Source organism: Neodiprion lecontei, chromosome 5 (assembly GCF_021901455.1).
Source record: "Neodiprion lecontei isolate iyNeoLeco1 chromosome 5, iyNeoLeco1.1, whole genome shotgun sequence".
In the NCBI taxonomy this organism is placed as follows: Eukaryota; Metazoa; Arthropoda; class Insecta; order Hymenoptera; family Diprionidae; genus Neodiprion; species Neodiprion lecontei.
In genome coordinates, this window is record NC_060264.1 from 36,610,051 (window position 1) to 36,625,180 (window position 15,130).

Below are 15,130 nucleotides of genomic sequence, written 5' to 3' on the forward strand. Positions count from 1 at the left end.
CCTCCATTCCCGTGTAGGTCGCGAACAGTCACGGGGAGCATTCGAATCCGCGACTGCGTCCCGCCGTCGCCGAGAAAGTGAAGCTCGGGTGCGCGCTGATAAAAATACGCGCTTTTAGAGGAGGATCGCGGGTGTCGCGACGAGCCTCGCCTTAGTTTCGTTATTTTTTTTTTCTTTCTTTTGTTTGCATTACCAGTTAATATTAAGTTGGCGATCAGCGCCATTTTGTAAAGGACGTTCGCGAGCAGCGCATCGAGTACGATTTTGTTGTTGGTTTTTACGAAGTAGGGTATTATTAAGACGGCGACTAGCGCACGTAGGCCGTAGAGGTCTCCTAGATTTATTCATTTTTTTTATTTTTTTTATTATTTGGTTTGTTTCTTCTTTCCTTATTGAGGTTAGATAGAATTTAACATTGTATTTGGAATCGCGAAGGACGGCTTGCGTAGTCGTATTATCCTTCTTTTTATTTTTATTTTGATTTCTTTTTGTTTTTGTAATATCGCTAATGAGAAATATACCATTGTAATTTTATAGTAATTTGGCCACAGCACGCGTTGGCTTACTTGTGTTGCAATTCTCTCTACCCGAAAATCACCCCTCCCCTCTCCGCGGTACTGAGCTACCGAGCATATGGTCGCGATATATCGTATTACCGATTTCGAGGCGTGTTGACCACGCCAGGCGCCCAACAAATTTCGCGATATTGTTTCAGATCCAGGTTCTCTCGCCGGACGCCAAATTATTGTGCACGCGGTAAGTTCCCGGTTATTTGCTCCGAGTAACCGAGGTGCAGAAAAATCCACGTCACAGGATATTCCAAATAGTTAGACAGTTGTTTTAATTTCTTATGGTTACAAGATTCTCGTACTTCGAGTTTGGTTAGTTGATAAAAGTAACATGCAGTAATAATAGTCGATAAAACATACGGACGTTCCGGTCGGATGTTACAATGGGTATGTTCCGATTGTGACGTCGGAACGGTACCTAGTGGAAATCTCCAGATGTTAGACACCGGAAACATTCACACGCAGCTACAGCCAGACTCACATCAGTAGTTTGGGTCACCAATTACCGATTAAGTATTGAAATACACCGGACAACGGGCATTCTGTCGCTCTAGTCGAACGAACCGAAGAGGGAGAAATTGTTGGATAAAAGATTTAATTTGGCTTACCTTTTTGAGAGTATTCTGGATGCGATGACTTGTAGATTGGTGAGAGGTTTTAGTGGAATAACTGACTTTAATATTTGGATATTTTGACTAACTTGGTTTATTTTATAAGTTTGATATTTAAAAGTCACAAACGCAGAGTTACACAGTGTAAGATCTTAGACTTAGTAAAAATGGAGTTGAAGCTCGCTGAACTTTTGGGCAGAGTAACGTTGTATGAAAGTTTTAATGCAAAAGGCTAAAGGATTTTACCGCGAGACTGTACCGGAACTAGATGACGAATCTGGAGGTAGAAACACAAGAGAGCGATCGAGTGATCGGTCGCCGTTTTTATAGGGGTCGATCGTTGCGCAGAACGATCCCCCTCTCTAGTTTTTTGGTCGCCTTTGCGCACCTCCCCTCTTTTCTAGGAATTCTAATTAGGGCACGACATCTTCGCCGCATGCACGCCTGTGATCTTATTTCTTTAGCTATTACTATATTGTAGGTTTTTACGTATGGTATATCGCTGCTTGGTGCGGTGGTGTAGGTGCGTGGACTTGGTTCCGTAGTTCTCCGAACTGCGTGAGCTTTTCGTTGTGTCGCCAGCCCCCTTTGTGGCGCCAGCCCCCTTTGTGGCGCCAGCCCCCTTTGTGGCGCCCGTCAGCCACTTAACTACCTGTCTACCTCTTAATGTTTTTGCTATCTTGCTCGTTACAAAGCCCATATTTCATTTTGGTTACCTGTCGTTTGTTAGTTTTATAGTTATATCTATATAGAATTGTATATGTATTATAGTCGACTACTGTCGTTGTTAGTTTTATAGTTGTATCTATATAGAATTGCATATGTATTAAAGTCGACTACTGTCGTTGTTAATCTGGAGTACAATAGCAATTGTTTATGAACATAGTTTGTTATTTGTTTAACATTATTAGAATCACGCTGCTGCGAATATCTTTAGTTGTTTGTGTTATAACTATCTTAACAGATTTAGAATACTTAGTAATTTGATGATTCATAGCTTTAGAGCAGGTTTACATGTGTGCTTTTGTATATGATTCCCTTCTGTAGTTGTTAATTCTTATATTGATATAAATCGGCTTGGAAGCTTCTAGAACGTTTTCGTTTCGTCGGTAAGTTTCCTAATGTATTCTCTAGGTAAGGCTCTGTATGGCTCCACATTGGAGATCTGCATTGCCTTCAAAACGTTGCGCGTGTTGCCTACAATACGGCGTTGCGGAAGAAGGTATAGTTCATGCTGGGTAATTAGCATTCACGGTTTGATGGTTTTGCAGCCTCTGGTTTTATGGGTTGCAGCAGTGCTATCTTTACATTATATTGGTTATGCATTTATCTATGGTTTTACAGTCTTCTATACTCCAGGCTATATAGTAAAGCGTATGTTGCTTAAGTATAGCTCTCAGCTCCGAATGCACAAATGGCATTGCTGAGTGCTATATAATAATTGGGTATAATTGTGTTAGTTAATTATAGTGTTAATGTGATAGTGATATATAATAACGCATAATAGTATTATAGTTCTCTGTGGTACGAAGATCTCGTAACATGGTTTTTAAGCCTTGGCTAGTGAATTTCATAGTTATTTCCATCTAGGGATATTCCAAATAGTTAGACTGTTGTTTTAATTTCTTATGGTTACAAGATTCTCGTACTTCGAGTTTGGTTAGTTGATAAAAGTAACATGCAGTAATAATAGTCGATAAAACATACGGACGTTCCGGTCAGACGTTACACCTCCCCCCTTATGCAAGAATGGCGAGCCTCTGCTCGATCATTCTTCCTGACGGTCGTTGGGTGCTGTAGGTTTTTCAATCCATACGGTACTTTGGTTGTCCTTGGGGTCCATGGTCGATGTTGAGACGTTTTTTGCAATTGGTGATTGGGTTGCTGGCTTCATGTTTAAATTGGGGTATATGGGTATCGGCTTTCCTTGGGGTGCTTTGTATTCTCCGTTTTCTTCTGTTGTTGGTTCGGTCTGGTTAACGTTTCTCGTGTTGTTTCCCATTGATTCATAATATCGCCTAACCGTAGGTTTTGGCGCTGGTGCTTCTTGCTTGAAGGATCCGGGTATTGCGTATTCGTGTTTGATTGACATGTCCATGTGTATTTCAGGGATTCCGGAGCAGTGTTTTGGTTTTGGTTGTTCCTGGTTCCAGGATATGTCTAAAGGTTTTGGTTGTGGCGGCGGTTTATTTTGATTGTTAGATGGTCCTTTGGATTCCGTATCATCCTCTTGTTTTTGCCTGGCTAGATGTAAGAGTAGGTTAGTCAGGGAATTCCATATGGCTCCGAACATGTGAAAGCTGCACCCGTAGGCTTTTCTCAGAGCATATCCGTGGATTATTGTGTCGAGGATGAATTTGGTTATTTGGATGGTTACCCAAATTCCGATTCCTCCTGCGGTGAGAGTGCCAAAGCTTACGAACCAACCCCACATCTTTGTCCATGTGTTCTTGGCTATTTTTTGCATTGCTTCTTCAGTTAGGAATTGCATGATAGATAATTGTTGATTTGCTATGGTTTGTCCTGACATTCCCCTTGCCATGTCGTTTAGTATTCCAGATCTCTCTGCTGGGAACATGATATGATCTCTCAGTCGTTCCAGATCTTCAGAGGAGTAGATTCCACTGGTTGCTAGGTTATTGGGGTTAATGTATTTCCATGTTGGTGTGGTTAAAGGTTCTATTGTGCCTGGTTTCACTGATTCGGTCAATTCTGGTAGTAGTTTATACCATTTCTTATCGAGATTGAACATTACTGGGATGAAAGGGTTACATTCTATCTGGACTCCGGTTTTTAACAACATGCGGCTCTTCGGTGATACAAACATGCTGGCGTTTCCTCTGAATACCGGTAATTCTTGGTAACAGTTCTTCGTCTTTCTAATTTTTACGTCAACTGGTATGCATTTGATTATGTGGATTACTTCTCCTGCTATTGTTGCCATGTAGCCTGGTCCTTTCATTAATTGGTGCGCGAAGTCGTCGGGCGTTACGGCTGCGGATGTCAATAAGTTCCGTAAAACTTGTTGTTCCAATTTGCATTTCTGCAAGAGTACGTCTCGGTATAATGCTGACATCTGCATTCTCATATGTCTTTCCACGTATACGAATTTTGAATTTACATAGGTAAAAATGTCCAAGTTGCTGGTTGCTATGGGTTTTTTGTGAGTGAACGCGTTTTTAGTTGGTTCTTCGATGATAAGTAGCTTCGGGTGTTCGGTCCGAATCAATTCGTATCCGCATACTTGTTGACGTCCCCTTTTCGAAAAGGCGAAGGTTATGTCTTGGGTGGTAACTGTATACACTTCGTCATAGGTTTCGTCGCTGTTTTTGATTTTTGTGGCTCTGCCGTCGTATAAGACGTCGTATCGGTCCAGTTGACAGGAATCCTTTGGCAAGGTTTCCCAGAACGTGTTTCCTCCTTCATTATCTACGCAATTACCGTTGCTGAATTCACACGTTGTTCCGGATCGAAATATGATTTTATTTGAATTTAGATTTATTTTTGCAGTATATTCGGCTAGACTGATCTTTACATATCCTTGGACTATTACGTCGCTCCATGTTCCGTATTCGTCGGAGTATTGTATGCTTTCGCAGCAACTCATCACTGCGATTTCCTTTATCATGAAGATATGATTTTCCCCGTGAAATCCTTGAAGGTCTATGATGTACTTCAATCACCATGGTTTCGCATCAGTTCGATTGTCGTTGTGGTAGTTCCCTTGCACACAGGTTAAAGCGTCGTTCTCGTATGGCATCATTTCTTTTAAGGGACTTGTTCGATGTACTTTCTCGTCGTACATTAGCTGTCACTCCGCATAAGGGTTGGGTGTTTCTTTATTCCTATCTTATTGTTAGATGTATGATATATTTATATATATATATATATATATATATATATATCCGATGTACTTAACTAAAGGTATCTATGCGCGGCATGATTAGTTATGATAATGGAATTAGTTGATGTACCCGACAGTGGGTCTTGTTATGGTTTTAGTTTGTTAATTCATCGTCGCCTGTTGTTAGGAATTTCGATTGCCGAATCGTCGATCATAAAGTGTTGCTTGACCTTGTAATTTTGATCATAAAAACTATTAAAAATATATCGCCATCTACGTCTTTGATCATTACTATGCTATTCGGATAATTCCCGTAATCGAAAAGATTGACGGTGGTGTATATATCGCTAACGATGTGGTCGGTATATATGCTATAGTTATAGGTTCTTGGTGGCAGGTCATCGTTCCATAACAACTGGCGAGTTAGCTCTTTACCCAATTTGGCATGATTCTATTGCATATTACGGCAATAATATTACCAGCTCGCCTTATTTCTAAGGTTCGCATATCTTGCTGAAATCTATCGGCGAATATTATGACAAAATTTTCCTGGTTTGCCAAGAGCTTCATCTGCAAAATCGAAATGTTGATATAGTAGTTGAAATCATAGTGTTGGTGAGGGTTATCAATTGCGAGTGATTGGTTTTTAGCGGGATTTGTGTGCTGGGTACATCTTCTTGGAGTAGGGGAAGCGTGAGTTTTAAAATTTTTGGAGTTTATTCCTTAAGAAACTATTCGAGTTATAAGGCCAGGTACGGAAATTTCAAGTCTAACGTTCGAAAGCTTGAGGCGTTAAGTAGAAAGAGACAAATATATATGTATCTGTAAGATTGAACGTGCAAAAGAATGAGATGGGATATATTACAAAGCGTATCCTATACTCGGGGTCTCCTCTTTGTGCGGTGCTTCGTAGTCTCACTGCATAGTTCACTACCTCTGGGCTGAGAGTTGAATGTGTGCGTATGTTTGTACGTGTGTTGTGTGCCTGCGCATTACGAAGTTCTGCCGCAACTTGTGCGTTGCTGCTGAGTACAGGGTATGCATGCTTAGTGCATCCTAGACTATCTCCTGGTAGGCGAAATATATCTGCATTCGCTCGGATTAGGTTATAGACATTCTCTTTCTCCTCGGCATTTAAGTGTTCTAATCTCAATAAGGATTCCAAAGGCTCGACCCTGGCTTTGACTAGGTTGTGGGAATTTTGAACCATAAATAATCGTTTTATTTTCGGGATATTTATTTTATTAGATCGGTTTGTGTTTTGCGTAGAGATATTCCGTGGGATTGCGCATGTTATCTTCCTTTTATACTCGTCTTCGGCTGTTTTTCGTATAGGATTTAAATTCGGATTCGCGTAGACTTCTTTATTTCTTGTCTTCTTTTATATTTATTTGTCTCTTGGTTTTTATTGCATCGATCTATTTCTTCTTTAAATACCGAGGTGTGTTCATTTATTACAGCCTTGTTTGTGTTGTCAGTAATATACGGTCCCATTAGTTTGATTTTATTTAATTCACTCGTTGTGGGTTTATTGGATTCACTCTGGTTTACTATAGAATTATCATTTCTTATGGATTCGTCGGAATATTTATTCTTATTTTTCTCGGACTCGTCGGAGTTACTTTTACACTTATTGTTCGTAGTTTTATTTTCGTCCTTCGCGGATTCATTGGATTCACTTGGTATTATCGCAGTTTCATTATTATTTTTCATGGATTTATCATTATCTTTCATAGACTCATTGGATTCACTTGGATTTATTGTATATTCATCATTAATTTTCATAGATTTATAGGAATATTTCGTGGATTCATTATCGTTTTTCGCAGATTCATTGGATTCATTTGGATTTATCGCATTTTCGTCATTATTTTTCATCGATTCATTGGAATATTTCGTAGATTCATTATCGTTTTTCACAGATTCATTTGATTCACCTTGGTTTATCGCAGATTCGTCATCATTTTTCATAGATTTATTGGAATATTTCGTGGATTTATTATCGTTTCTCACAGATTCATTGGATTTATTTTGATTTATCGCAGATTCGTCATTATTTTTCATAGATTTATTGGAATATTTCGTGGATTTATTATCATTTCTCACAGATTCATTGGATTTATTTTGATTTATCGCAGATTCGTCATTATTTTTCATAGATTTATTGGAATATTTCGTGGATTTATTATCATTTCTCACAGATTCATTGGATTTATTTTGATTTATCGCAGATTCGTCATTATTTTTCATAGATTTATTGGAATATTTCGTGGATTTATTATCATTTCTCACAGATTCATTGGATTTATTTTGATTTATCGCAGATTCGTCATTATTTTTCATGGATTTATTGGAATATTTCGTAGATTTATTATCGTTTTTCACAGATTCATTGTATTCACTTAGATTTGTCGCAGATTCGTCATTATTTTTCATAGATTTATTGGAATATTTCGTAGATTTATTATCGTTTTTCACAGATTCATTGGATTCACTTTGATTTATTGCATATTCGTCGTTATTTTTCATGGATTTATTGGAATATTTCGTAGATTTATTATCGTTTTTCGCAGATTCATTGGATTCATTTGGATTTATCGCAGATTCGTCGTCATTTTTCATGGATTTATTAGAATTTTTCGTAGGTTTATCATCATTTTTCACAGATTCATTGGATTCACTTTGATTTATCGCATTTTCGCCATTATTTTTCATGGATTTATTGGAATATTTCGTAGATTCATTATCGTTTTTCACAGATTCATTGTGTTCACTTAGATTTGTCGCAGATTCGTCGTTATTTTTCATGGATTCATTGGAATATTTCGTAGATTTATTATCGTTTTTCACAAATTCGTTGGATTTACTTTGATTTATCGCAGATTCGTCATTATTTTTCATCGATTTATTGGAATATTTCGTAGATTTATTATCATTTTTCACAGATTCATTGGAATATTTCGTAGATTTATTATCGTTTCTCACAGATTCATTGGATTCATTTGGATTTATCGCATTTTCGTCATTATTTTTCATCGATTTATTGGAATATTTCGTAGATTTATTATCGTTTTTCGTAGATTCATTGGATTCATTTGGATTTATCGCGTTTTCGTCATTATTTTTCATCGATTTATTGGAATATTTCGTAGATTTATTATCATTTTTCACAGATTCATTGGAATATTTCATAGATTTATTATCGTTTTTCACAGATTCATTGGATTCACTTTGGTTTATCGTAGATTCGTCATTACTTTTCATGGATTTATTGGAATATTTCGCAGATTTATTATCGTTTTTCACAGATTCATTGTATTCACTTAGATTTATCGCAGATTCGTCATCATTTTTCATAGATTTATAGGAATATTTCGTAGATTCATCGGATTCATTGTCGTATTTCATGCATTTGTCGGGATATATTTGATATTTTGTGGGTATATTCTTATAATTAACGATTTCTTTTGCATTCTCACTTTTGATTTTAAAGTTTTGGGTATCTGATTCTAAGGAGTCCCCTGTTTCACTCATTTCTTCCAGGATTTGCTGTGGAATCCTCAGTCTTACTTCCGAGTCTGACATATTAATTGCATAAAGGTACGCTTTATCATCTCGGTTTGTCACTAACGCGTTCCCTATGTAGACGTTGTCACCTGCGTCTATCAGGGGTACGTACCCTTCGGTTAACTCAGTTTTTTCGAGATTGATACGGATGCCAAGCCGTGTCCTCGATGGAATTACGATAACATCTTCCGGATTTTCGACCTTTTCCTTTCCTTTAAGAGGTTCGGAAATTTCCGTCGTTAATTCGGATTTTGTATAACCGAGACACCCGTTAGATTCTACATCCAGGAGCGGTAAAACCTCGGTGCCTAGTTCGGTCTCCGCGAGTTTGTCGCAGTTGCCAGTCTGCGCTCTATACGGAGTCGTTTTTTCCTGCCGGTTTAGAAATGGGATTTGTACGTTACCGAATTCTAATGTGCCTTTATCAAAATTTATCTGAGCTCGATTTTCGTTGAAGAACTGGGATCCTATTATTCCGTCCTGTGGGATTGGTAAATTTTCCGGAACTATATGGAATTGAGCTTCGGTTCCTATTACGTTTATGGGAACTTCTCCCATAGTTTCTACGCACGCGGGGACTATTCCGCTAAGATTAAATTTCTTTTGTTCGTTTATTTCAATTTCTGACCTTACACAGTTATTTTTTATAATGTTCAAGTCGGAGCCTGTATCCAACATGAAGGTACTCGGATTTTGTAATTCGCTCGCTTCTAATTTGATCGTGGGGATTATACTTTCTGGATTTATGATCGTATTGATTGATTTGTCATCGGAATTTTGAGGTGGATCTATAATTATTTGTTCCATATCGCTTGTAGCCAACGTCACTAGTTTTCTATCGGTACGCCCTGTATAATAGATAAGGTGCGGTTCGGTATTTTGAGAGCCTCCGAGGTCGCACCGTCGTTCGGCAGGCTCTCCCCGTTTCCCGAAAATGAGACTCGATTTTCTCGCGGCATTTGATTTGATCTATCATTTCGCTGTTTAATTGGGCATTCGCTGATTAAGTGACCGTAGTTTCTGCAATATCGACAGTGTTCGCGTGGTTGTTCTGTCTGGTATTCGTCAGGTCGGTTCGAATTGTAGGGCTGATAATTCGTTTGCGGAGTATAACGCGTTTGTCTAATTATTTGATTATCGTCGTACTGATTTGGACGCTGGTTTCCCTGTCTGAAATTTGGTTGTGACCTCTGCGGGCTAGGGTCCCTTGAATAAGTTCTTTCACGGTACGAGTTATTGCTGGGATAAATGTTTCCGCGGTATTGATTGTTCCCTTGATAGCGATTTTCGCGATATTGATTATTTCTGGGATAACCTTGTTGATTAGGGGAATTCGACCTTCGATTACTGTAATTGTCCTGGTTACTAAAATTCGGAAGTCCCTGTTGCCGATTGGGACGATTTTCTCTTGGATCGTAACCGGGTTGCGGTTGGTAATTTATTTGACGATTTTGATGTTTCAGAAATTGATTTCTCGAGTTAGTATTATTTTGAAGTTGGTAGGTGTTCGAGTTACGTCGGGGATCCGAATAAGCATCCCTCGAATTATAATTATTCCGATAGTCTGCTCGATTACCTTGGATAACATAAGTTTGATTCCGAGGTTTACGGTGGTCGTAATAGCTTTTATCTGAATTATATTGGCAATCGTATTTATTGTGGTCGTTTGCTCCACACACAACGCAATTATATGGTTGAAACATCGCGTAATTTATCGTAGCGTCCTGAATTGTGCTAGGTTGATCTCCTCGTCTAAGTTGGATTTTAATTTTCTCCTGTTTTTCTATTTTCATCGCCGCGTCGACCAGTTCTTTCAGAGTACCGGGTATTGTGGGGATTTTTCCGTCGATTTCAGGTCTTAATCCGCGCAGAAAAGCGGCTTTGCCGTCCGCTTCGGTATTTCGCGTAAAAATTTCGAAATCGTCCGTACGTTGTTCTTGCAAGAATGCCTGTCTTATATTTTCCATCGCTTCGCGTACCCTCGAGGCGTACGTCACGACGTCTTCATTCTGTCTTTGGAAAATTTTCCCTAGTTCACCCTGACACAGATTAACGGATTTCGCTGGTCCATAAAGCTCATTTATTCGCGCGGTTAATTCGTCTACGGTATCGAACCGTTCGTTCTCGATCACACGTCGAGCTACTCCCTTGATTTTATTACGTATTATTCGCGCGAGGCTTAATTCGACTTGAGGCGGGACCATTTCGCGTGCATCCTTGCATCCCTGCACAAAACTTCTAACCTGGGACGGATTGCCGTCAAACACCGGGACTGCCTCTAAGGCATCCTTAATTGAGATATAATGATAAGTCGGTGCGGGTAAGGCGGTTGCGCCTGTACTTGCAACGGGTTCGCTCACCATTTTAAATTCCTGAGGAATCTTAATATGTGTTTGGGATTGGTTTTCCGAATCAGGCGTTTGAATAAGTATTTGAGTGGGTTTTTCTGTTTTTCTCGAGTTCTCCGGAGAATTTTTATTCGTTGAATTAGAGTTTTGGCTGGAGATTTGCGACTGTTCAGGGTTTAGACCTGAGGTTCCCGACGCGTTCGTCTCCTCTAAATTTTCTAATTGTCCTTCGAATAATTGGGTGCCCTGCGTACTAACTTGTGATCTGAGTCGTCGGTCTGAAGGCGGACTATGTACTACGGCTGTGCGTTTTTTATCGGCAGGAGGGTCTTCCTTTCCCATTTAATGTTGGGATTGCACAATCTTTTGTTAATAAGGTTTATTTTCAATTTTAGATCCCGTGTCGGAGAAAAAGGAGATAGGAATCGTTGGAAGTTTGAACGGGAGGTATTTAGAAATAATTTTCGCCTTTTTCCTAATCCTTGCGTCTTCTTCGCTAATCGTTCTAGGTCGCGTTGGGGGTTCGAACAGCTTATTTCTTTCTTTTATTCGTTCTTCTGTATTTCCCTTGCAATAGCAAATATCTTCAGAAGTTCTGATGGTGTGGTTAGAATTCTGCGGTTTATTGAGATAAGGCTCCTTTACAGAGTCCGGGATTTCGTGCGGATCGCTTAATATAATCGGCTGAGTATATTGTTCCCAAAGCTTCGCTATGGTTCCGCGTTTTCCTCCGTTTATTTCGTTCGATTTTGGGAGCATTCGTTATGAGAACAAAGGGTATTTATCAGAGGTTTCGATTAAAGGTTGAAATCCTGGTTCGTCAGAGTATTTCGATGGAAACGAGGGATCTCGGCGATACAAGATCCCAGTAGTTGCGATATTGAAGAAATATTTGAATGGGAAATTTCCAGAGCGGATGGAAAAATTCTTGATTGACTCATTGATTTTTAGGATTTTGGCGAGTTAACGGGTATTAAAATTCGAGTTCGTTTAGTCGTTTTATTAAATCGAGCGAGATTAGGGTGATTTTCAGTTCGTGTTGGTAGCGCGCAAAAACTCCGCCGTCCGTCGGTCGCTACTCGCGTCACAAAAAGTTTTTCGCGATTATAACGTTTGGTTTCCCGGCCGATGCACCAGAAAATTTTTATATGTGACGTCGGAACGGTACCTAGTGGAAATCTCCAGATGTTAGACACCGGAAACATTCACACGCAGCTACAGCCAGACTCACATCAGTAGTTTGGGTCACCAATTACCGATTAAGTATTGAAATACACCGGACAACGGGCATTCTGTCGCTCTAGTCGAACGAACCGAAGAGGGAGAAATTGTTGGATAAAAGATTTAATTTGGCTTACCTTTTTGAGAGTATTCTGGATGCGATGACTTGTAGATTGGTGAGAGGTTTTAGTGGAATAACTGACTTTAATATTTGGATATTTTGACTAACTTGGTTTATTTTATAAGTTTGATATTTAAAAGTCACAAACGCAGAGTTACACAGTGTAAGATCTTAGACTTAGTAAAAATGGAGTTGAAGCTCGCTGAACTTTTGGGCAGAGTAACGTTGTATGAAAGTTTTAATGCAAAAGGCTAAAGGATTTTACCGCGAGACTGTACCGGAACTAGATGACGAATCTGGAGGTAGAAACACAAGAGAGCGATCGAGTGATCGGTCGCCGTTTTTATAGGGGTCGATCGTTGCGCAGAACGATCCCCCTCTCTAGTTTTTTGGTCGCCTTTGCGCACCTCCCCTCTTTTCTAGGAATTCTAATTAGGGCACGACATCTTCGCCGCATGCACGCCTGTGATCTTATTTCTTTAGCTATTACTATATTGTAGGTTTTTACGTATGGTATATCGCTGCTTGGTGCGGTGGTGTAGGTGCGTGGACTTGGTTCCGTAGTTCTCCGAACTGCGTGAGCTTTTCGTTGTGTCGCCAGCCCCCTTTGTGGCGCCAGCCCCCTTTGTGGCGCCAGCCCCCTTTGTGGCGCCCGTCAGCCACTTAACTACCTGTCTACCTCTTAATGTTTTTGCTATCTTGCTCGTTACAAAGCCCATATTTCATTTTGGTTACCTGTCGTTTGTTAGTTTTATAGTTATATCTATATAGAATTGTATATGTATTATAGTCGACTACTGTCGTTGTTAGTTTTATAGTTGTATCTATATAGAATTGCATATGTATTAAAGTCGACTACTGTCGTTGTTAATCTGGAGTACAATAGCAATTGTTTATGAACATAGTTTGTTATTTGTTTAACATTATTAGAATCACGCTGCTGCGAATATCTTTAGTTGTTTGTGTTATAACTATCTTAACAGATTTAGAATACTTAGTAATTTGATGATTCATAGCTTTAGAGCAGGTTTACATGTGTGCTTTTGTATATGATTCCCTTCTGTAGTTGTTAATTCTTATATTGATATAAATCGGCTTGGAAGCTTCTAGAACGTTTTCGTTTCGTCGGTAAGTTTCCTAATGTATTCTCTAGGTAAGGCTCTGTATGGCTCCACATTGGAGATCTGCATTGCCTTCAAAACGTTGCGCGTGTTGCCTACAATACGGCGTTGCGGAAGAAGGTATAGTTCATGCTGGGTAATTAGCATTCACGGTTTGATGGTTTTGCAGCCTCTGGTTTTATGGGTTGCAGCAGTGCTATCTTTACATTATATTGGTTATGCATTTATCTATGGTTTTACAGTCTTCTATACTCCAGGCTATATAGTAAAGCGTATGTTGCTTAAGTATAGCTCTCAGCTCCGAATGCACAAATGGCATTGCTGAGTGCTATATAATAATTGGGTATAATTGTGTTAGTTAATTATAGTGTTAATGTGATAGTGATATATAATAACGCATAATAGTATTATAGTTCTCTGTGGTACGAAGATCTCGTAACATGGTTTTTAAGCCTTGGCTAGTGAATTTCATAGTTATTTCCATCTAGGGATATTCCAAATAGTTAGACTGTTGTTTTAATTTCTTATGGTTACAAGATTCTCGTACTTCGAGTTTGGTTAGTTGATAAAAGTAACATGCAGTAATAATAGTCGATAAAACATACGGACGTTCCGGTCAGACGTTACACGATATACACTGCGAGCACTGTTCAGTGCGCTTACTGGGGAGAAATTCGTTCCGTTATAGACGGACAGTATACAGTCGCAGTATCCTAGTGAAATATATGACGTCATAAATCGTCGCCATTTTTCTACTGTGAACACTGGTGCTTTCGAGGTAAGGTGCTCTCAGTGCTTTGATCACGTGATCAACAGCGTTCAGAAATTCAACAGCTTCCACCATTGATAATTATTATTATTGAATATTGTCATTTAAAAATATCGGCCGTTAAAAACAAAAATGGATAATTTTAATAAATTGTGTTTATTGCAATGTGAAACAAATATTATGTATGAAATGAAAGTAACGCCAAAAAATGTCGATCACGGTATACTGTACTGCGTTCCGTTTTAAGCAGTAACCAGTATAGCTAACTATACAGGAACGGCTTCGCAGTATACTAAATTGACGACACACCTTACAGTGCTCGCAGTGTATATCGGAACATACCCAATACCATGCACAACCTGTCTCTCTCCCTCTACAACCTGGTTGGCCGATACATTTCCTCTCAGCCAATCAAATGCAGAGCGAGAGAGACAGAGTATATAGGGTAACTCGGGGCTATATATCTTGCTCTCTCATCACTACAGCCACAGTTTTCGCGAGGTTGACGGTGGTATGGACAGCTGCCACCAATAGGCATAAGCGTTGCAAAGGTCGAAGATCGAGGGTCGAAAATCGAAAGTCGAAGGTCAAAAATCGAAGGTTGAAGGTCGAAGAACAAAGGGTGAAGGGTTAGATGGGGGGACGGTGGGCGGTGGATGGAGTGGCTGGGGCGGGGAAGGGAATCTGTGAAGGTATGAGGGCATATATATGTGGGTTTAAGGTTAAATCTGTCAAGGTATAAGGGTATATACGTGGGTTTGAGGTTAAATCTGTCAATATCTGAGGGCATACGCTGGATTCCCGACACGGCGGCGGCGGCGGCGAGATATTTTTATAATAGGCATTTCTGGTGAGCACTGGTATAGCAACCAAAGTGTGCCAAAAGGTACCTAACGCGTTTTCGCGACTCTGATGTTTTCCGGTAGGGGCGGAGCAAGCGGTTTTGGTATAAAACCAGA